This window comes from Lutra lutra, chromosome 2 (genome assembly GCF_902655055.1).
Source record: "Lutra lutra chromosome 2, mLutLut1.2, whole genome shotgun sequence".
NCBI classification, from domain to species: Eukaryota; Metazoa; Chordata; class Mammalia; order Carnivora; family Mustelidae; genus Lutra; species Lutra lutra.
In genome coordinates, this window is record NC_062279.1 from 46,902,997 (window position 1) to 46,927,631 (window position 24,635).

At 43.0% G+C, this 24,635-nt stretch overlaps 1 protein-coding gene and 1 long non-coding RNA gene across 2 annotated transcripts in view; one reads left to right on the forward strand and one right to left on the reverse strand.

Moving 5' to 3' along the window:
• ADAM28 (ADAM metallopeptidase domain 28) overlaps positions 1 to 24,635 on the forward strand; it is an 82,970-nt gene that overhangs the window by 53,061 nt on the left and 5,274 nt on the right. The gene's annotated exons all lie outside the window — the stretch shown is intronic.
• Positions 363 to 19,216, reverse strand: LOC125092884 (uncharacterized). The gene is made up of 3 exons (XR_007125090.1): positions 19,054 to 19,216; positions 9,126 to 9,136; positions 363 to 375 (listed from the first exon to the last, which is right to left on the reverse strand). It is a non-coding gene; the product is annotated as an uncharacterized LOC125092884 (long non-coding RNA).

Sequence of the window (24,635 nt, forward strand, 5' to 3'; positions counted from 1 at the left end):
GTAGGTTCAGTTCTGTTCTTTGAATCATCTCTATTTCTTTTGAGTTTGATTTATTTTTCACCCTGTCTCTTATTGTGCTTTTTCTCTTCAGGATATGGGACCTTAGTTGAAGGTGAGATAGGTTGACTTCAATCGGTTTTCAAGGGTTCTCTTTGCATGTTTGTGTGCTTGTTATACCAACCAATACTTCTCCAGATGGGAGATCTGGCGGTGAGCTCTATCAGTAGAGAGACCTCCCTCCAGGCCCTCAGGGCAGAAAGCAGCCAGGGTGGGGATCCTCATCCCCAGTCACTATGGTGAGGAGTACTTTGACCAGACAAGAGCTCCTCATTGCATTTATATCCTGAGAGAACGGCTTTCTCTCCACACTCTTTCCTTGATCCTCCCTTCTGTTTCATCTCCTGTGGGTATCTGCAGTTAGTCTCTGTTCTGCTTCTCAGGCCCTTGTATCCCCCATTGCTTCTAGAGAGCAGTTCTTGGGTCTTTGTCCTCTCTCTTGTTCTATGTACACAAGGGATGTGAATGGGGATGTAGATGGGGACATACCTGACCAAACCATCTGTCTCCAGTTCAGATTCTCTGTTGGTTTCCCAAGAAAGAATAGCACTTGCTTCTGATGTTTGGACTATTTAAAAAACAATTATTTATTTTTATTTATATTTTTTTAGATGGGGGAGGGGCAGAGGGAAATATAGAGAATTTCAATCAGACTCTATGCTGAATGCGGGCTTGACGTGGGGCTCAATTTTACAATCCTGAGATCATGACTGGAGCCAAAATCAAGAGTCAGATGCTTAACTAACTGAGCAACTCAGGCTCCCCTGGGCTATTTTTTGTTTGGTTGGTTTTTGTTTTTAAGATTTTATTTTAATTCCAGTTAGATAATATACAGCATAATATTGATTTCAGGTATATGATGTGGTGATTCAACACTTCCGTACAATACCTGGTTATTTTTTAAAAATGTGATGGACCCATGGGAGGGTATGTGTTGTGGTGAACGTTGTGTATTATGTAAGACTGATGAATTATAGACATGTACCCCTGAAACGAATATTACATTATATGCTAATAATAATAAAAAATTCTTGGTTCTTTGCTAGACTTCCCAAGAAAGAATAGCATTTACGTCTGACATTGGATTATAATTTAATGTTTCTGTCTGCCTATATCCCTTTACTTTCTTCCTGAAATTTCTGAAAATTCTTTATGATTTTTTCTAGTGCTTTATGATTTTATTATATATATTTAAATATTAAATATGTTATTACATATATATAGACAGGCACACATATGCACGTATTCTATTTATGATGTGTCCTCTAATATTTGGATATGGTAGGGGAATAGACACATAAACATCAATCTTTAATTAGAAAATTCTTTAATGGTTTCAACACTCACTAAAAATCCTTTTAAACTGTTGGGCGCCTGGGTGGCTCAGTGGGTTGGGCCGCTGCCTTTGGCTCAGGTCATGATCTCAGGGTCCTGGGATCGAGTCCCGCGTCGGGCTCTCTGCTCGGCGGGAAGCCTGCTTCCCTCTCTCTCTCTCTGCCTGCCTCTCCGTCTGCTTGTGATCTCTCTCTGTCAAATAAATAAATAAAATCTTTAAAAAAAAAAAAAAAAATCCTTTTAAACTGTGGCTTACCTCTTCATAAATTCTATTTTATTTATCTCTTGATTTGGTAAATCACTACCATTAGTCATTTCTTCTTTCTTCTTGCATGAAACTTTCTATGTTGCATTTACAAGAATTTATTTCCTTTGCTAAATAGAAAACATGAATAGGTTGGATTGGACTAGATTTTTTGACTCAGAGTTTTAATTTCATGACTCTCTCGAGAAGTAGATCCTGATATTTAATGTTCAAAAACTGAGGCTACCCTGATTTTGCTTGTTGTGAAATAACCCTTTAAAAATCATTAGTTTGTTTTCGCTTAAATGTTTTTAGAATTGCTACTTAATGAAAACATCATTTTGCCATACCTGAGTGTTGTTTTCTTTTAATTATTTTGATTGCTACCCAGTGAAGGCTTTCAAATTGAGGGTTTGATTTTGTCTTCAGTACAAGGAATGTTTCTGTTATTACAGATTTCAAAACTGATTCTGTTCCACTTCCCTGGTTCCTTTTTTTTTTTTCTTCAGGTGTTTATTTTTTTTTTAATTTTTTTAAATTTCTTTTCAGCATAACAGAATTCATTATTTTTGCACCACACCCAGTGCTCCATGCAATACGTGCCCTCCTTAATACCCACCACCTGGATCCCCCAACTCCCATCCCCCACCCCTTCAAAACCCTCAGGTCGTTTTTCAGAGTCCATAGTCTCTCATGGTTCAGCTCCCCTTCCAATTTCCCTCAACCCCCTTCTCCTCTCCATCTCCCCATGTCCTCCATGTTATTCGTTACACTCCACAAATAAGTGAAACCATATGATAATTGACTCTTTCTGCTTGACTTATTTCATTCGGCATAATCTCTTCCAGTGCTGTCCATGTTGATACAAAAGTTGGGTATTCATCCTTTCTGATGGAGGCATAATAATAGTGTATATGGACCACATCTTCCTTATCCATTCGTCTGTTGAAGGGCATCTTGGTTCTTTCCACAGTTTGGCGACCATGGCCATTGCTACTATAAACATTGGGGTACAGATGGCCCTTCTTTCACTGCATCTGTGTCTTTGGGGTAAATACCCAGTAGTGCAATTGAAGGGTCATAGGGAAGCTCTATTCTTAATTTCTTGAGGAATCTCCACACTGTTCTCCAAAGTGCCTGCTCCAACTTGCATTCCCACCAACAGTGTAAGAAGGTTCCCCTTTCTCCACATCCTCTCCAACACACGTTGTTTCCTGTCTTGCTAATTTTGGCCATTCTAACTGGTGTAAGGTGGTATCTCAATGTGGTTTTAATTTGAATCTCCCTGATGGCTAGTGATGATGAACGTTTTTTCACGTGTCTGAGAGCCATTTGTATGTCTTCATTGGAGAAGTGTCTGTTCATGTCTCCTGCCCATTTTTTGATATGATTATCTGTTTTGTGTGTGTTGAGTTTGAGAAGTTCTTTATAGATCCTGGATATCAACCTTTTGTCTGTACTGTCTCAAACTCAACACTTCCCTGGTTTCTAATTCAGAAATATAAATCATCTGTATCAAACATCTTAACTGTGTGGCCTTCTTGTTATCCTTTTTTGTCATTGTCTATCCCCTGTTATTTTGGGGAAAGCCTTTCAAACTTATTTTGTGTATCATAGAGTGAATTGTTCGCAATGTCAACACTCCTATTTATTAGTTATAATGACATTCTAAAATGGTCAGTGGCAATTTTGTGTTTCTTTAAACATCTTCCATACCACTCTGTTGTCTTCTCTTATTTTGCATCTACTTTAGATAGATTTATTTTCATTTTATTGAGAGTACTAAGCAGATGACACCCTAAATTTACTTTGATTCTTTATAACATTTTATTTTTTTAAATTTCTTTTCCGTGTTCCTTATAACCTTTTTTGAAAGAGTATATTCTTTATCTATTCTACATCCACATAGTACTTTAAACCTAATCTCTTTATATTTTTATGCTTTTTCTCCCTTAATTACTTATCATCCAATAAAGAAGAATCAATTCCATTGCAAATTGTTAGAGTGTTTATTGAAAACTTTAAATCAAAGGACTGGTGATAGAAATATGCATTATGGGACATCAGATTTATATCTCGAGGGAATTAAGGAGGTGATTGGAGTTGTTCAAGATACAGATAGGGGACGCTTTTCCTCTTAATCACTTATTCTACTCATTAAAATACTGTGTCAAGGGGCACCTGGATGGCTCAGTGGGTTAAAGCCTCTGCCTTCAGCTCAGGTCATGATCCCAGGGTCCTGGGATCGAGCCCCACATCGGGCTCCCTGCTCAGCAGGGAGCCTACTTCCTCCTCTCTCTCTCTCTCTCTCTTCCTGCCTCTCTGCCTACTTGTGATCTCTGTCAAATAAATAAATAAAATCTTAAAAAAAAATACTGTGTCAAATTCAACTTCATCCATCAGGATTTCTTTTGGTTGTGGAACACTGTGGGTAGTGTGATTCCATTTCTGGCACTACTTCTGACACAGACATCCAGGAAAGCCTCCACCAGACTGGAGAAAATCCTCTAATGCAGGAAGGCGTCCTGTCACCAAAAGGACAGATTGCAATGCGTAGTTTTCATGAAATCCAGGCTTCTAATCAAAACCCGGATGAGAAAAATTACATTTCTATTTTCATTAAACTCTAACTAAAATTTAGAATTTTCTACAATTAACAGAGATGTAAGGAAACAAACCACAGTGGTATTAGTTCTCATGACTGTGTCACCAATAGAAATTACACATTTTTACATCACATTGCAGTTGCTACATAAATCCCTCAATATCCTATATATATGTTTCTAGTTTGAGATTTTGGTGGCTATTAATCCACTGTTGGGTCTTGTAATTTAGGGTTTAAAAAAGAAACATATATGTAACTATATCATCAATAAATTTATAATATTTGACAACTATATCTTAACATAATTGGCTTTCTTTTTAGTCCTACTCATTTATTAATGAATTTAAAAACATTCAGAGAAAGGGTTTATAGGCTTTCTCAGATTTCCAAAATGATCTGTGGCACATACAAGGTTAAGGTCCCTGCTCTTTAGTATGCCATACATAACCATGGCCTTGCAAGCTTCCTTGATTAAAACCATCTTTTTTGTAAAATTTATACAGAAAAACATATAAATAGATATATTACATGTATTGTTTGCTTACATTTATAATATAACATATATATACATATATGTGTGTATAGTATATATGCATATACTATATATATATAGTTATAAAATGAGCATATAAGCATCCATACACTATAGTCCTGGCCAAAAAACAGAGCATAGCTAGCAGCCCAGGCATTTTATCCCTTGGCTCCGCTCCTGTCCTAATGTCCTCTCTCTAAGGGTTAATCATTAATGTATCTTTTATTATAAACATTTTGTTACTTTTCTTCATGGTCTTCCTTTCCAAATAAACATTCTTATGCAGTATGCTCTCTGTTTTTAAACTATGTGTGTGTGTATTTATATGTCTGTATGTGTATAACATATATATTATATATAAAATATATAAATTATTGGTACTCATAGTCTTCTTTCCCCCACATTATGTTTTCAAAATTATCCATATTCCTATATATGGCTAGAATTAGTTTATTTTTGTTATTGTGCATAATATCACAATTTTGTCATGTTTTGGTGTAATATTGTATTACAGTTTTTGTATTATACATATGACATTTTCCTTTTTTTTAACTGCTTTTATAGATTTTTCAGGGCAATTTTGAGAAAAAGTTTCTATAGATATTGCCATTCAACTCTAATTTAACTAGATCATACTGTTATGGAATATGTTATGGAATATATGTTATTGGAAACAAACTGTTTCCAGAGTGGCTGTACAAATTCACACTCCTAGCAGCAGTGAATACCAGTTCCTATGGCTATACAACCTTTCAGCCATTTGACACTTGGAGACAGCAAATTTTATTCCTTCTGGTAGGTCAGTAGTGGTAGCACATTGAGGGTTTAATTTGCGTACTTTTTAAAAAAGATTTTATTTATTTGTTTACCAGAGAGAGAGAGAGAGCAAGAGCACAAGAGGGGGTGGGAGCAGCAGCAGGCAGAGGAGCAGGCTCCCCGCTGAGCAGGGAGCCTGATGTGGGACTTGATCCCAGGACCCTGGATCATGACCTGAGTAGCTGAAGGCAGATGCTTAACCCACTGAACCACCCAGGTGTCCCTTAATTTACTTTTTATATCTAATATTGCTAATAATAATTATAATAAAGGAATCTTTCCTTATTTGGGGGCCACTTGGATTTTCTTTTCTGTGAAGCATTTGTTCAATCCCTTTTGTTTATATTTCTATTGAGTTTCCCCTGACTCCTTCATTAACTTATATATGTTTTAATATATTTTTGATATAAGCTATTTTCAGTTATATATGTTGAAGGAACTTCCTTTCCGTGTTTTCTCACTCTCTTTGTGGTGCCATGTGATTAATGGAAGATTCTAAATTCCATGTAGTTAATTTTTAAATCATTTTCTTGATGTTTTTTTTTTCTTTTGTGTGTCCTTTCCTAAGGAAATATTCCCTGCCCTGAAGTTATGAATATACATCTGTGTATTGTCTTCTAAAAAGCATTATTATATTATATTTTCAAATTTAAATCTATAATCTATCTGAAAGTCTTTTGTGTATGATGCAAATGTTTAATTTCATTTTCATCCCAGATAGATGCCCAGTTGTCACATCATCATTCATACAATAGATCATCCTTCCCAAATGCTCTCCAGGGCCACTTACCTGATACAGCAAGTGTTTGCACATGTGTCTTTTTGGGATATCTGTTCTTTTCTGGTGGTCCTATTTGACTGTCCTTTGTGCCAGTATGACACTTGTTTTAACTGTGTCTTTAAAACAATTTTGATATAGGCTGTCCTTTAACTTTGTTCTTCTTTAAGAATGACTTGGTTATTAGCTTTTTGTACTTTTATGTTTATCTTATAATCAGATTCTCAACTTAAACACATAATTCTTGTGGGGACCAACATTTTAACATAAATCACATCTATGATTTACTTGTGAGAATGAACATATATAAAAAAATATTGAATTCCTGGGGCATCTGGGTGGCTTAGGTAGTGAAGCGTCTAACTTGATTTCAGCTCAGGTCATGATCTCAGGGTCATGAGATGGAGTCCTCTGTTGGGCTCTGCACTATTCACAGAGTCTGCTTGAGATTCTCTCTCTCTCTCTCCCTCTGCTCCTCTCCCTGCCTGCTCTCTTTGTCAAATAAATAAATCTTTTTAAAAAATTGATTTCCCTCTCTCTCTCTTTTTATCTTTTGTAGATAAAAAATCTTTTATCTTTTATAGATATGTTTTATCTTTTTAAGATAAAATCTTAAAAAAAAAAAAAAAGATGCCTTGGTGGCTCAGTTGGTTAAGCCTCTGCCTTCCGCTCAGGTCATGATCTCAAGGTCCTAAGATTAAGCCCCACATTGGGCTTCTTGCTCAGCAGAGAGATTGCTTCTTCCCCTGCCTGCTGTTCCCCCTGGTTGTGCTCTCTCTCTCTCTGACAAATAGATAAAAGTTTAAAAATAAATAAATAAAATAAGATAAATATCGATTTCCTAATCATTGACATGAAATATCTATCCATTTATTTAGTCTTTCTTAATTTTTGGCAACTAATGCTTAATGGTTTTCACCATAGAAATTTTGCATTTATTTTGTTAAATTTGTTTATAGGAATTTAAATTTCATTGTATATTTTAAGTGATGTCTTTTGAAAAATTATTTTTCAACTATTACTAGAATCTAGAAATTCAACTAATTTTTGTATATTTATTTTTATGTCTAGCACATATGCTAACCTCTCTTAGTAATTCTAGTAACTGTGGTGCCTGGGTTACTCATTCATTAAGCTTCTGCCTTCAGCTCAGATCATGATCCCCTGGGATTGAACCCCACATCGGGCTCCCTGCTCAGCAGGAAGCCTGCTTTCCCTCTCCCACTCCCCCTGCTTATGTTTCTGCTCTCGCTCTCTCTCTCTCTGTCAAACAAATAAATAAAATCTTTAAAAAAAAATTCTTGTAATTTATCTATCAATCCTTTAGATTTCCTACATATTCAGTCATATTGTTTCAGAAAATGATTAATTTCTTTCTAATTTTCACGATTTTAATTTCTTGTACTTGTTTTCCTTCACTAAATAGTACCCCCCGAGCAATGCAGAATAGAAATGGTAATAACTAGCTTCTTTGTTTCTTTCTCACTCTCAAAGACTTTGTGTTTTGCCCTGTTATGTGAAGGTATTCTGTACATATTTAGATATTCTCCATAAGATCAAGGAAGTTCACTTCTAAACCTAGTTTGTTAAGAATTAAATCAAATACCTTTTCTTTTTATTGGTTAAGGTTTTTAACTCTTTACTTTGTTAATATTGCAAAATAAATTGGTGGGTATTTGAATATTTATTTAACTTTGCAATCTTTAGATGAACTCAATGTAGAAACAGTATCTCTTCCATATACTGATGGATGATGTTTGCTCTTATTGTATGTCCATGAGTGATATTGGCCTGTAATTTCTTGTTCCATTTGAGTATTAGGGTTATGTTAATCATGGAAAATAAATTGGAGTGTGTTCACTTATTTATATTCTCTGGAAGAGTTTGTATAAAAATGGAAGATTCCATTCTTCAGTAGTTATAAGACCCTTCAGATTTTTAATTTCTTCTAATATAAGTTTTGGTATGTTATGGTTTCTTAGACATTTTTTTGCTTCATCTAAATTTAATTTTTTGTTCTAAAATTGTTCATAATATTCACTTATGTTTTTATCAATAGGATCTGTAGAATTGTTTTTTCTCTTTTTATATCTTCCAAACAATTTTTAAATTTGTATTTTTCGGTGATTTGCTTGGCTTTCTTTTTTTACATTTGTTTGCTATTTCATTTATACTTTAATTTATGCTATTCAATTCCCTTTTCTTAAGTTTATTTTATCTTAAAACAATTTTTGAAAGGACTATTTGGCTCATTAATTTTCAGCCCTCTTTTTAAATACTTTCTTAAGATTATAATTGTATTTTTTAAGATTATAAATTTATACATTTTCCTCTAAGAACTCTTGGTTGTAACCCATTTGGTAAATGATATTTTCATTATCATTTGATTCAAAATATATTCTATTTTCCATTTGCTTCCTTCTTTGGCCTTTTAAACGTTTAGATGTATATATACACACACATATATATTTTAAAGATTTTATTTATTTATTTGACAGAGAGAGAGCTCACAAGTAGGCAGAGGCAGGCAGAGAGAGGAGGAAGCAGGCTACCTGCTGAGCAGAGAGTCAGATGCGGGGCTCCATCCCAGGACCCTTAGATCACAACGTGAGCTGAAGGCAGATGCTTAGCCCACTGAGCCACACAGGCACCCCTAGATGTATATATATTTTTGAAGATTTATTTATTTGAGAGAGAGAGAGCAGCAAGCAGAGGGGAGGAGCAGAGAGAGAAACAGATTCCCCGCTGAGCAGGGAACCCTACACGGGGCTTAATCCCAGGACCCTAGGATCATGACCTGAGCTGAAGGCAGACGATTAACAGGCTGAGCCACCCAGGCATGCCTAGATGTATATTTTTTAACATACAGGCATATGCAGATTTTCCAGTCATTGTTAAATTAATACTTAATGTAATTACATAAAGATCAGAGAAACTACTGTGTTAAGAATATGTTGAAATTTGTTGAAACTTGCTTTATGGTTCAACATACACCTGTATTTGTAAATATTGTCTGTGTACACAAAAATATGTATTCTACAGTTGTTACGTGATGTGTTTTCTATATTTGTTATGCCAAGTTTGTTCGCTATGTGTACATCTGTTAAACCCTACTGATATTTTGTTTGTGCTGTCAGTTACTGAGCCAGGAGTATTAAAATCCCTCACTATAACTATGAATCTGGCTATTACTTCTGGTTCTACCAGTGCTTATATACTTTATGACCATGCTATTATTACATAAAAGTTTAGAATTGTTATGTCTTTGCAGTGACTCAACACTCTAATCACAACACAATGCTTGTGTATAGCTCCAGTCTTCTCACTTTTTAAAGTCTTTAGTTCCTGGAGAGGAAAATAGCTGTACCAAATTTCTGTTGGTCTCCTTTGCATTGTTATAACATTTTCCCATGCTTCCATTTTCATTCTTTCTGAAGCCCAATATTTTGTATATATCTTATTTTTAAAAAGCAAGGATATATATATATATATATATATATACATATATATATATATATACACACACACACATATATGTATATATATATTTTTTGGACATATATATTTTTAAATTTTAGTCGTACAATCTTTTTTTTTTTTTAAACCAGGGTGTTTACACCATTTAAATTAAAGGTAATTACAGATATTCTTGGGTGTAATCTACAATCATATCCTATTGTTTTTATTTATTCTGCCTAGTTTTTTTTTTAAGATTTTATTTATTTATTTGACAGAAAGCTTAAGCAGGAGGAGAGACAGAGGGAAAGGGAGAAGTAGACTTCCTGCTGAGCAAGGAGCCCAATGCGGGACTCAATCCCAGGACCTTGAGATCATGACCTGAGCTGAAGGCGCTTAACTGACTGAGTCAGCCAGGAGCCCCAGAAGCTTATTCTATGTTCCCCTTTCTCTTCTTCTTTCCTTTCTTATGGACATACTGAGGATTTTAATCATTCCATTTTTCTTTTTATTAATTTGGAAGTTATACATTTATTTTACATTATTTAAGTGGTCATCATAAAAATGTTCATTTTATTTTATTTATTTATTTATTTATTTTAATAGATATTTGTTTTTAGAGAAGTTTTGGGTTCACAGCAAAACTGAGCAGAAAGTACAGAGAATCTCCACATCTCTTCTGTCCTCTCCTCCCCAATACACAGAGCCTCCCTCACTATCAACATCTCCCACCAGGGTGGTGCATTGTCACAAATGAACCTGCACTGATACATGATTATCACCCAAAGGCCACAGTTTACATTAGGGTTCACACTTGGTTTATTTATTTTTCATTCCTTCCTGCATTTCTGAACTTGCATCCAGGATCATTTTCCATTCTGTCTTTCTGCATTCCTGTCCTCTCACTAATCTTTCCAAATTAGTTTCTCCTTGTCTTTTTGGGGGAGAGGGGTGGGGGTGGGACAAAAATGTCTTAGTTTCTTTTTGTGGGAGAGTTGATCCGAATTTCCCAAACCAGAAACAGAAGAGCATTACTTTCTCTTCAATTATTTCCATGTCCAACTGCATACCTTCTTCCTGTCGTAATATTTCCCATCTGTCTTATAATCCACCTTTCTCTGCAGACCTTGTACTTTCAAAGTAGGGGAGTTTGTGAAATCCAGTCAATTTCCTTTTTATTTCCTCTGATACCACGTTGCTCTTCTGAAAATAGTTACAATTCTGAGGTTATCACCAGTACATTTTTTTCCCACTCTGAATCTATCTATGCTATATTCAACCAAAATACCTCAGAATTTTATTTCTTTTGGCTTTTAGATAGGAATTGTTATGGAGGGGTGGAAAGTTTAGATACTTGCCATTATCTTAGAATTCTACTTTTGACATATCTGCCTCTATCTGCAAGTATGCATGTTCCCACTTGGGAGCTTTTCTTGCATTTATACCAAAATTAATCTTTTTTTTTAAGATTTTATTTATTTATTTGATAGACAGAGATCACGAGTAGGTAGAGAGGCAGGCAGAGAGAGAGGAGGAAGCAGGCTGTCCGCAGAGCAGAGAGCCCAATGCGGGGCTCGATCCCAGGACCCTGAGACTATGACCTGAGCCGAAGGCAGAGGCTTTAACCCACTGAGCCACCCAGGTGCCCCCCCCCCCCATTTTTTGGTAGGATTTCACATGACTCTGTAATCTGCCCTCAAACCTATATACTTTCTATTACACTATAACTGCATCTCTTATAAATATACCAAAATTAATCTTATTATTGCCTTGCTGATCTCTACTAAGAAAGCGGTAGTTCTCATTGCTCTTCAAACTTATACCTCCTTGTCTCTAAAGTTTCAGATTATTATAAGAGAAATTAATATTTGACATAGCAAACGATGGAAGTTACAGTCATTACTTCAATTAGCAGTTAGAAGAGAAAATGCCATATACATCCAGGAAATTTGTTCGATCTGTGTTATGCCCCAATAATGGGTCCGTGATTAAAGGAGCGAGACTGATTCAAAGTGAAGGTCAAGCAAAGCTTTATTTCGCGCCAAGCATCAAGATCTAACCGAATGTTTGGGGCCGCACCTCTTACAAGAGAGGGCGACCCTTCTCTGTTTCACAGACTAGCTTTTAAGGGAAAAGGCCATGCGGTCAGGCCTGGCCACGCACAGGTGGCCAATGAGATTCCTACGCACACAGAAAACTCCACAGTGATGCTAGGTGACCAATTGAGTTACAATTTACCCTAGTAGATATTTGAACCAGCCTATTAGACCTTGGTTGGGATTGGAGCCCAAAAGGCTCCCAAAGGGCGGGGCCCATACTCCTTGGTAACCAGGGAGACAGTACGCATTCCCCCATTGATTGGATGTCTCCACCTGGCCTGACCCACCTTTGTATCTGGACTTTGTTACCTGAAGCTGGTTTCCGGGACTTGTCTCCAAGTAAATCCCCTGGGGGAAGGGGAGCAGGGACAGTTTCTAAATAGGTCCTTACATTCCCCCCTTTTCTTTGGAGACTAGTCAAATCTTTGACTTTTTAGCCAGTTCTATACCCTCCTTTTAACCGCAGCTAGACTGTTTTAATGACTCCAGTGTGATTTACCCAGAAACAGTATTTCTCTCCTAAGGTTATGCAGAGCCCCTCTCCTCCTTTTATCAGAAACAGAACGTTAACCCCCCCCCCCGCCTTTTTTTATTCGCAATTGCTCATACCTCCCACCTATATCTTAACAACAGGGCCAACAATGGATTTAATGAACTCATTGGGTTGTTTTTTTTTTTTTTTTTGAGTCTTTAGTTTTAGTCCATGATCGGCGGGGCCCATTGGCAGCGGCATCCACCTCTGGGGGGCGTTCTCATCCTCGGCTCGTTTGACGTGACCTGTGTGAATCCAGGCCCTGATGCCTTCTACTTTTATTGCTGTGGGGGTGGTCAGGATGACAGTAAATGGTCCCTTCCAGCGAGGCTCCAAGCCCCCCACTTGGCGGCAGCGCATCCAAACTAAGTCCCTGGGTTGGCGAGGATGTGGCTCCACCTCCGATTCTGTCCCAGTGTGGGCAGTCCGGATCCCTGTATGGGCTCTTTTAAGACAGACTGTCATGCCTGCAGTGACTGGAGTACAGACTGAGCAGTCATTTCTGCTATAGCAACCTCTTTCTCTTTTCCCTCTTCCCATTCTAGTTCTTTCCGCATTTACCGCCTGACACTGAACACACCTATCAACCACATCCTGAGCCATACGCCCTAATTTAGAAACCTAGAACTGCTTGCCCATAAGCTCCTTAAGCTTGTGTGTCCCCAGATGTGTGCCCTGATGTATTTGGCTTATTAATTTTCTACTATTCCCACTAACTCAGTCAGATTCTTCCTTTCAAATCCTTCAATTTTCTGAAGTTTCCTCCTTATATCTGGGGCTGACTGGCTGGCAAAAGCAAGATCATTTACACGAGTTATTGTGCAACTTCTCTGAAGTTTACCTTAAGTTGTCTAGCTTAGGTAAACAAACATTTAATAACAATCTAATCTAGAATTTGACACCCATAAAGGCATGTTATTAGAACAATTTTTTCTCTCTAAAATAACCATTTCCAGAGATAGCCAAATCAGGACTACTTCACTTGAGAAACTAGTCCAGTTTTTAACAAACTTGGCCTATTATTTACATAAGCTCAGCAAGAACAGTGAGTAATCATATAGATCTTTTAGAATCTGCTTTGCTGGAACTTTTTATAAGGAATCTCTAGGTTGAACTTTTAGTAGTCTCTCTGGGCCAGAAGCCAAGCCACATACTTGCCATCAGACATTCCTGCAATACTTGTCGACTTGGGCGAATTCTTCTTTCTGAGGCTCTGCACCTACCAAGGAGTGACATTCTTTACTCACCTGGTGAGGCTGCTGGGAACTCTCTAAGCAAGGTATCAGGCCAACAGTTCCAAAGGGCTTTACGGCTCCAGGTTTTACAAGGTTAACCTTAGTTCCTTTAAGCTGGTCATATCTGAGTCTTTTCAAATATGACGTTCTAGTTAAAGCCTTGGTAAAATAACCAGTGTCCAATGCTGTCCTGTTACAAGGAGAACAGATTCTTATTGAACTTATGCAAATGACTGATTGCCAAGGAAGAAAGAATACTTATTGAGCCCTTTTGGTTTCAGAGGGTTCAGATAGAGAGAAAAGTTGAATGCCTTGATTCGTTTACAAATGAACACCTTTACTTCTCTATAAGTTACAGGTAACTTAAGAAAAAGTTTCCCTAGTCTAGAGGAGCAAACATTACAGAACCAGTCATGTTTAACACATTAAGAGACACAACATTACAACCTTTCAATTCATCTAGTTCCCATGTTACTAATTCTGGTTTAGTCCAAATGTAGCCCTTACTTCTGTAAATCTTTACCCATTTCAGTTCCCAGTATTTTAACATATCAAAGTCTTCCCATGAATTTCCTTTAAGGTGGGATTCATCTTACAAGAGAATTAAAACAATTACAAATGACAAAAACTCAGAACAGATATAGTTAAATATCAAGTGATGACCCTTATCAGAACATTAAACTCTAGGAACTGTAGAGAACCTCTAGAGTAGCTACCAAAGGTGACCCAAGGTTTATCAGTAATTTAGCATAACAAGGAAGCCTTATGAGCCAAAGAGATCTCATTTACAACTCTGGGCAGGCAAGGAGAAAACCATTTACATTTCAATTGACCGAAGAAAACTTTGCTCTTTTAAACAGAGAGAAAACCAGCTTTTCTATACCAGTCTTTCCTTTTTTTTATTTTTAAGCGTGCAGTCTTAAGATAGTTTTCTGGGTTTCCCTCCCATCATGAATGATGTCACAGACAAAGGGAGGCGGATCTTTCAGATGCTGTCCTGCTCGCGTCCCTCGCGGGAACTTAGGAGCGTCTTAGCTAAGGTCTGTCCGTATAAACCCCAGACCAGGCTACTCCGTGGAGTAGATGACCGTTATGCCATATGAGGCCCCACGAGACTCAGTGTGCAGCCCACTCAGACTCCACAGCCTAAGCGATGGAGCCTTACAGACACATTCACACAGTCAGGCACTCTTCAGATTCAAACGGGTTGGACACCTCCCCCCACCTGGTCTCCCCTTCCATTCTTTAGGAATGGATCTAGCTCAGAAAGTGGCCCCAGGCCTGTTTTTCTTTCTTACTCAAACAGGATCAGGCATTTGGTATTTTTCTCTCCTTTTTACCTATTTCTTATTTTTCTACAGAGTTGTTTCCCTTATTTCCATCAGCCTTAATTACACTTAGCAGAATTTTGTACTCTTAGAAATACCTTAACCTCTACTGAAGATTAAATATAAACCAATTGTGAACTGTTACAACAGAATTCTTTAGATGGCAAATTTATCAGTTAAGAACAAAACATGTTTACCAACAGATTTCAAAACCACAAACCTAGTTCCAGTAATCAGCGCTCTAGCATTTTATCCCATTTGTTTGAAGTTTCAGGTTAGCAAAGACTTTGAAAGCTACTTTAACAATTACCCATTAAAACTCTGAGACAGACAATTAACCATCAGTTCTAGTAATCTCTTTGCTAACAGATTTCAACAGATTTTAACAGATTTTTTTGACCTTAAGTAACACATTTACTACTGTTAACTCAAAAGACATGTTTATCCTAATTAACCCAACAAGCTTAACTTAGTTCAATTACTGATTTACATTCCACCTGGGCCCACTCCACTTCGAATGTTTACCTGAGACCTGGGTGGGAAGATCAGGAGTGGGGGTGTTAGGTCTCGGGGCAGCTCTTCTTGTTTCCTGACAGTGAAGAACAGAACAAGGTGCCACCAGTGTAAAGTTCTTCCGGCGAGATAAACACAACACCAGGCAAAGTGGGTGCAAGGCAAGATTTATTAAAGGCACTCTCTGGCAAAGTTTCAGGGCTCAGGAGAAGGGGAGCCAGGAAAGTTGCTCCGGAAGGAGGTGGGCACCCTCGGGCGAGGTTCCACGACTCTGGAAAGCAGAGTGGCAGAAGTCACGCCCAAGGCAGGGAGAAGGGGGCTTTTAAGAGGTCTTGAGGGGAGTTCAGGGGTCTTTTGGCAAATTTCCCTTATTTGGATATTTTGCCTGCTCATCAGGATCCCATTGGTCCACTGGAGCCCGGGGCGGGGGTCTCTGATTCCTGCTTGGGTCTTTGTTTTCCTGTCTGAGCACAGGTTTTGTGGTGGGAACTTTCGCCATCTTAAGTAGCCCTTTCTTTCTGCCAGCCCAACAATCAGAAGGCAGAGAAAAGGTTCCCAGTTCTAGGGCTCATCAGCTCCAAGAGAGGAGCAGATACCATGCTTTCCCACCAGCAGGGGGGAGGGGCTAGGAAGTCTCCGTCGGGCCAGAGAGGGCAAGGAATGTCCCTGAAACAAAGTTGTTTCGGCACCTGCTTGGGAATATTCCTTAAAGTCTCTGTCTTGAGTTAGACTAACCCCAGTTGGCTCCAGTTATAGCCATTAAGAGTCAGAGTCCCTTTACTCTGTTTGCCCCATTCCTTCAAACACAACAGCACAGCAGACAACAAAAAGACAAGACAAAGACAACCACTGGTCAAGCAGTTCTTACCCAGAACCTGCCACCGGTGGGGACTTTTTGATCTTCTGGCTGTCCAGTGGGACTCAAACTCCCTGGCCACCTGGGGGGACTCGAACCCCCAGTGACACCTGGGGGGTCTCGAACCCCCTGGCTGCCTAGGAGGACTCGAACCCCCTGACCGCCTAGGTGACCGCCTAGGGGGACTCAAACGCCCTGATTGCCTAGGGGGACTCGAACCCCCTGGCGATCTACCAGTGGAGGGAAGGGGCGTCCCCGCATCCTCTCCAGCCCTGGGGAGCATGGCCGCGTCCGGCTTCACCCTGGTGGGTTATGCCCGGAGCTCCACCCAGACAGACCAACCAATCTCACAGAGCACCTGGAGATCAGCGGATCCCACAGAGTAAAATCTGTGAGATCTTACCTCTAGGCTTTTTCCAGAAATTCTGATGCTGGCTCAGTTCTCGTCATTTAATCCCGGACGAGCCCCCATATGTTATGCCCAAATAATGGGTCCGTGATTAAAGGAGCGAGACTGATACAAAGCGAAGGTCAAGCAAAGCTTTATTTCACGCCAAGCATCAAGATCTAACCAAACGTTCGGGGCTGCATCTCTTACAAGAGAGGGCGACACTTCTCTGTTTCACAGACTAGCTTTTAAGGGAAAAGGCCATGCGGTCAGGCCTGGCCACGCACAGGTGGCCAATGAGATTGCTACGCACACAGGAAACTCCACAGTGATGCTAGGTGACCAATTGAGTTACAATTTACCCTAGTAGACATTTGAACCAGCCTATTAGACCTTGGTTGGGATTGGAGCCCAAAAGGCTCCCAAAGGGCGGGGCCCATACTCCTTGGTAACCAGGGAGACAGTACGCATTCCCCCACTGATCAGATGTCTCCACCTGGCCTGACCCACCTTTGTATCTGGACTTTGTTACCTGAAGCTGGTTTCCGGGACTTGTCTCCAAGTAAATCCCCTGGGGGAGGGGAGCAGGGACAGTTTCTAAATAGGTCCTTACAATCTGTTCTGCAGTTCACAGGGTGATGTAATTTCTTTTCTGTCTGCAATAATTCCAAGATGGAGCAAACATCAGTAAGACATTCACCTGTGCCTCAATCAGTTCTCTTCTTCCAGTCTCCACTCCTCATTTGCTGCTGACAGGGATATGATCCCAAGTCTTCAGTTTCTTTTTCTTTGTTTGACGCCAATGCTGAATTTTAAAAATGTTTCAATCCTTTTCTTCCATCCCCCTCACTTCCTATTCTCTCTAATCTCCCAGCCCCAGCACTTTCCAGTTGTTACTAATGTAAGGACCTATTTAGCAAGAGGCTTTCATTAAAGTCAAACTGTCCCTGCTCCCCTTCCCCCAGGGGATTTACTTAAAAACAAGTCCCGGAAACCAGCTCCAGGTAACAAAGCCCAGATACAAGGGTGGGTCAGGCCAGGTGGAGACATCCGACCAGTGGGGGTGTTGCATACGGTCTCCCTAGCTACCAAGGAGTATGGGCCCCCACCCTTTGGGAGCCTTTTTGGTGCCAATCCTAATCAAGGTGTGATAGGCTGGTTCAAATGTCTACTGTAAAGTTTTTTCCGGCAACAACACCAGGCAAAGTGGGTGCAAGGCAAGATATATTAAAGACACTCTCCGGTGAAGTTTCAGGGCTCAGGAGAAGGGGAGCCAGGAAAGTTGCGCCGGAAGGAGGTGGGCACCCTCGGGCGAGGTTCCACGACTCTGGAAAGCAGAGTGGCAGAAGTTGCGCCCAAGGCAGGGAGAAGGGGGCTTTTAAGGGGTCTCGAGGGGAGTTCAGGGGTCTTTTGGCAAGTTTCCCTTATTTGGATATTTCGCCTGCTCGTCGGGGTCCCATTGGTCCACTGGAGCCCGGGGCGGGGGTCTCAGATTCCTATTTGGGCCTTTGTTCTCCTGTCCGAGCTTAGGTCTTGTGGTGGGAACTTTCGCCATCTTAAGTAGCCCTTTCTGACAGCCCAACATTCCAACCTTTTGCTTAATATAATGGTGCCAGGGGCATTGACTCAGTTCTGGCTACTTCCTGCTGATGGGGGGCATCGTCGTAGGGGTAGTCGGAAGTAGGCAGGCGAGAGTAGGGCTGAGGAGGGGTTGATTGACGGACACTCGGGCAAGTTCTTGTAGACGACCCTGCAAGCATCAGAGAAGACAGGGAGTAACTGAGACTAGAAGGAGGATTATGCATACAGGTCCCCCCAAAGGGAGCAGTCAGGTTAGCCAGGTGTAGGGGTCCAGGCCCCAGAAAGACGTGTCTCGCCACCGTGCTTGAATCCAATACCTGAGTTATTTGATCCTGGCGGTAACTATACCTGATTGGTTAACAAAGCAACAACATTCTTCATTTAAGTATAGGCAGGTCCCCCCTTCGGAAGCATGGTTGTTTGGGGCTGGGATGACAGTGTCGGCGTGGGCCCTTAAGAGAGCTCTGAGGAGAGTGAGGTAAGGTAGATAGGATAAAAGAGGCGGGGAAATGGCCGGAAGGCTATGATTTATAAGAAAGGGCCGGCCGTATAGTAATTCAAATGGGCTTAAGCCCGAAGGCCCGCGGGGCGTAGCCGGAGTCTGGTGAGAGCCAGGGGCAGAAGTGTGGGCCAGGAAAGGCGGGTTTCTAGGGTAGTTTGGTGAGTTGGGCTTTGAGCAGCCCGTTGGCCTTTTTTACCTTATCCGATGACTGTGGGTGGTATGGGATGTGAAGTTTCCAGGTTATGTTGAGGCTCTCAGCAACCTGTTGGGTTACACTGGAGATGAAGGCAGGTCCGTTGTCTGACTGGAGGGTCCAGGCAATCCGAACCTCGGGATAATGTGCTCGATGAGTATTGTAGCCACCATGTCTACTGTCTCCCAAGCCATGGGGTATGCCTTGATCCAGCCTGTGAATGTATCAACCAAGGTTAATAGGTAGCAAAATGTTTTATGGCAAGGCATGTGAGTGAAGTCCAGTTGCCAGTCTTCCCCCGGCTGATGACCTCGGAGCTGATGGTTAGGCCCTGGTCTGTGGATTCCTCCTTGTGAATTCAAGGCCGAACAGGTTTTACAAGCCCTGTGGACAACTTCAATTACCTTAGATAAGGAAGGATAATAGAACAATGGCTGAAGAAATTGGTGGAGAGCCTTTGGGCCAATATGGAGGGATCGGTGGATGTCAGTAATTAAGGTGTGCGCCAGATTGTCAGGCAGGGCAATGCTGTCCTGAATGTAGATCCACCCCTTATCTCCAATCTTTGCTCCCCGTGCCTGGAGGGCTTGTGTTTCCTTTGCAGAGTAGGAAGGCTGGTGAGGGGTGTTAAGAAAGAGGATAGGAGACGCAGGGGTATTTAGGGCCGTTTGTCTGGCCATTGAGTCTGCCCTGTTGTTGCCTACGGAGACCAGATCCTTGGCCATTTGGTGGCCTTGACAGAGAACAACTGCTACCTCAGCGGGCAGACTAAGGGCCTCAAGCAACTTGGAGATGAGGGTCCATTGGCTATAGGGGTGCCCTTGGTTGTTAGGAACCCCCGTTCTTGCCAAAGAGCAGAGTGTGTGTGAGTTATGAGGTAGGCATATTTTGAGTCAGTGTAAATGGTGACTCGTTGTCCCTGCGACAGGTGTAATGCCCTGGTGAGAGCTACGAGTTCAGCCTTCTGGGAGGTGGTTCCAATTGGGAGGGGAACCGTCTCTAATACCGCATCCGTGGTGACCACAGCGTAAGCAGCATGTCTTTGGCCATCTGAGGCCAGGAGGGAACTACGAAGAGTACGCGGTCAGGGTTGGATAGCAGTTGATCAGAGAGACCGGGATGGAGAGGAGTGAGGTCCTCTATAAGTTGTAGGCAGGAATGAACGGGTTCCGGGGTGGGCGAGGGTATAGGCAGTAAAGTTGCGGGGTTTAAGCAGGGGGAGGTAGAGAGAGAGAGATGAGGGTTTTCTAGGAATAGCAGATGGAATAGCTGGAGTAGCTAGAGACGAGAAGGAGTCAGATGGTCCAGGGATCGGTGGCTAAGGAGGTCTGTGAGTCAGTGGGGAGAGTAGACCATGAGGGGCTGCCCTAAGGCCAGTTTGAGGGCCTCCTCTGTAATAGAAGCAGCTGCCACTAGGGCCCTGAGGCAGGGCTGCCATCCCTGGGTGGTGACATCCAGTTGCTTGGACAGGTAGGCTATAGCCCTATGCATAGGCCCCACCAGTTGTGTTAGGAGGCCAGTGGCCAAGCCAGAGTGCTCATCAGTGTAGAGATGGAATGGTTTAGAGATATCGGGTAGTGCTAAGACTGGCCTGGTGGTAAGGCGGTCCCTTAGTTTAGAGAATGAGTGGTGGATCGAAGTGGGATCAGTTAGGGGACCCTGGGGGGTGTCTTTAGCCACCTGGTACAGAGGACGGGCCAGGATAGAGAAATTTGGAATCCAATGTCTGAAGAACCCAACCAATCCAAGAAAAGAGAGTATTTCATCCGCTGTTTGCAGAGGTTGGAGTTCTTGGAGGAGTCGTATGCGGTCCCCGGTAAGAGACTTATAAGTGGGAGTCAGAAGTATGCCCAGATAGGTAACTGAAGGGACACACAATTGGGACTTAGAGGGGGTGACTCAATATCCCTTGGCCGCCAGAAAGTTAAGTAGGGCAGAGGTGTCCTGGGAGACCGAGAGGGAGGGGCTACAGAGGAGGAGGTCATCCACATATTGTAGAGTACTGGCCTTAAGGACGCACTGCTGTAAGTCTGTAGTTAAGGCCTGGCCGAAAATGTGGGGGCTGTCCCTGAACCCCTGGGGTAGGACAGTCCAAGTTAGTTGTTTAGAAGCGTGCGTGTCGGGATCCTCCCAGGTGAAGGCAAAAAGAAAATAGGAATCAGGGTGCAAGGGGACGGTGAAAAAGGCGTCCTTTAGGTCCAGTACTGTAAAATGAGAGGTGTTTGGGGGAATGCGAGACAATAGGGTGTAGGGGTTAGGAATGACTGGATGGAGGGGGACCACGGCCTCGTTGATAAGCCTAAGGTCTTGTACCAGTCGATAAGCCCCTGAGGGCTTGTGTACTGGGAGGATAGGGGTGTTACAGGGGGAACTGATGGGGATCAGGAGTCCCTGATGTTTAAGCCGTTCTATGATAGGTTTCAGGCCCCAGCGGTAGGCTAAGGAAATAGGAAACTGAGCTCGAGAGGGAAACTTGGAGTTATCCTTAAGCTGTACTTTAACCGGGGTAAGGTGGGAAGCGATGATGGGCTCCAAGGTGTCCCACACCGGAGGATCTACAGTGGGTAGGTCATCTGGAGTGGGGGTCGAGAGAGTGGAAAGGTGTAGGATGAGACGGGATGAGGTGGAGGGAGGGGAGGAAGGAGAGAGGCAGATAGTTGCCCTTAGTTTCTGGAGAATGTCCCTCCCCAGTAGAGGGAGCGGGCAGGAAGGAATCACTAGGAACGAGTGGGAGAAGGGGAACCCATCCAGGCTACAGGTAAGGGGAAGGGTCACCCTAGGATTGGAGGAGGTCCCATCGATCCCCATAACAGTAATTGGTGAGGTTCGAGTAAGTCCAGAATAGGAAGGCAGAACAGAGTAGGTAGCCCCCATGTCCAGCAGAAAGGAGATGGACTTACCCGCTACCTGGAGCGTAACCCTGGGCTCGGCCTGGGTGAGAGGGGTGGCCGTGTCTGGGCTTCGTCAGTTGTCCTCCAATCCAAGCAGTTGAAAGGCCGGACTTACTGTCTCGGGGGGTCACCCACGTTGAGGCGCCAAAGATACCCTGAGGTTAGGGCAGTCAGATTTCCAGTGGCCCATCAAATGGCGTTGAGGGCAAGGCCGAGTTGGTGGCTTTGGATTGGGGCACTGGCGAGCCCAATGTCCCTCGGCCCCACATTTGAAACAGGCCCCCGGGGGGGTGCGATGGGTTGCCCCTCTCTGTTGGCTCCCGGAGCCTGCCGGCCGCAGGGCGGCTACCAAGGCTTGGGTCTGCAACTGAACCTTTTGCTGGAGTCTGACTTGTTGTTTAAGCTCAGCCGCCTCCTCACGGGAATTAAAAACCTTAAATGCCATTTTCACCAAGTCAGAAATGGGGGTCTGAGGGCCCTCCTCAGCCTTTTTTAACTTTCTCCGTATATCCGGTGCCGATTGAGAGATAAAACGAGTAGCCAGTACCGTGGCCCCTGCAGGAGAGGCAGGGTCCAAGCGAGTGTACTGGGTTAAAGCCTCAGTCAATCGGTTAAGAAACATGGCGGGGTTTTCGTCAGGGGCCTGGACAATCTCCCTAATCTTGTAATTAACGGCCTTATTAGAGGCTGCCCGCATGCCGGCTATGAGACTTTGGACCATGTGGTCGCGGCACCGGCGGCCATTTTGGCCATTCTGATAATCCCAACCTGGTTCTACAGCTGGGACCACCTGGGCTCCAAGTGGCATGGCAGCATCAGTGAGATGGACCTGATCTGCGTGCTCCCGGGCAGCAGCCTGGATGCATTCCCTCTCCTTTGTGGTGAGGGTGGTAGTCTGGACCACATGTAAATCATGCCAGGTGAGGTCATAGGCTTTGGCCAGATATTGGAATTCTTTGATACAGTTATCAGGATTGGCTGAAAAGGAGCCCAAATGTTTCTCAATTGGGGAAAGGTCTTGTAGAGAGAAGGGCACATGAACTGGAACAACTCCCTCAACTCCAGCAACCTCCCTTGGGGGGCAGACTAAATCAGGGGAGGGTTTTCGAGCCCTAGTGCGGGTGGAGATGGGAGGGGAGGCTGGAGGGGATGGGAGGGGAGGTTTGGGGGGGCCGCATCAGGAGCGAACTCAGGTTTTGGGGGTTGAGGGGATGAGACGGGGTCGGGGTGGATGGGACCAAAATGGGGGTGGTTGGAGCAGGGGGGTTAGGGGGCATAGGGAGAGAGGGACCTTGGGGTAGGGGATAGCGGTAAGGAGGAGGAGGAGGAGGAACCGGGGGCCCTCTTGTCGGTGGGTGGGTGAAGCTCTCCAGAGGTTCAGAGAGGGGAGACAGGTCTTTGGGAGCAGTGGGTGGCAGGATAGGGGGAGGAGTAGGGGTAGACAAGGGTGCCAGTTCAGAAATCCTGAACATAAGGGACCTTGGCCCATCTGCCTTGGTGTCTGCTCAGGTTATTTAGGTCCATGAGAATCCGATAATTAAACGTGCCTTCTGGAGTCCATTGGGACTGATTTAAGATTGGCCAACAGGCCTAAAACACCCCCGGGGATGTTTTAGGGTCGAATTTGGATTGGGAGGTCCCCACGATTTGTTGCCGGGCAACCCGAGGGCTGGAGGAAGGCGTCCCCTCGTCCACCACTGGGTTGTGGAAAAACTGTGTTGACTGCGGTAGAGGTTAGGATGTCTCCTAGCCTCTCAGAGTCACAGAGGTCACCTGGTGACCGGCGGGGTCCACCCTGACGCGGCCGCAATTAGGGCAGGGCTTTCCAGAAGGAGGCGTGGAATCGGGGGAAACTCACCATGGCTTCAGAAGTGGCGTTCGGAAAGGCGGGTCTGGGTCTGGCTAGGGAAAGGAGAGAGCTTTCCCACTGGAGTGGGCGCTCAATCTCCTTCCCAGGTTTCGGCACCAAATGTAAAGTTTTTTCTGGAGAGATAAACACAACACCAGGCAAAGTGGGTGCAAGGCAAGATGTATTAAAGGCACTCTCTGGTGAAGTTTCAGGGCTCCGGAGAAGGGGAGCCAGGAAAGTTGCTCCGGAAGGAGGTGGGCACCCTCGGGCGAGGTTCCGCGACTCTGGAAAGCAGAGTGGCAGAAGTTGCGCCCAAGGCAGGGAGAAGGGGGCTTTTAAGGGGTCTCGAGGGGAGTACAGGGGTCTTTTGGCAAGTTTCCCTTATTTGGATATTTCACCTGCTCGTCGGGGTCCCATTGGTCCACTGGAGCCCGGGGCGGGGGTCTCAGATTCCTACTTGGGCCTTTGTTCTCCTGTCGGAGCTCAGGTCTTGTGGCGGGAACTTTCGCCATCTTTAGCCCTTTCTGCCAGCCCAACATCTACTAGGGTAAATTGTAATTCAGTTGGTCACCTAGCATCACTGTGGAGTTTCCTGTGTGTGTTACAATCTCATTGGCCACCTGTGCATGGCCAGGCCTGACCGCATGGCCTTTGCCCTTAAAAGCTAGTCTGTGAAACAGAGAAGGGTCGCCCTCTCTTGTAAGAGGTGCAGCCCCGAACGTTCGGTTAGATTCTTGATGCTTGGCACGAAATAAAGCTTTGCTTGACCTTCGCTTTGTATCAGTCTTGCTCCTTTAATCACGGACCCATTATTGGGGCATAACAACAAACATCCTCCCTTCAAA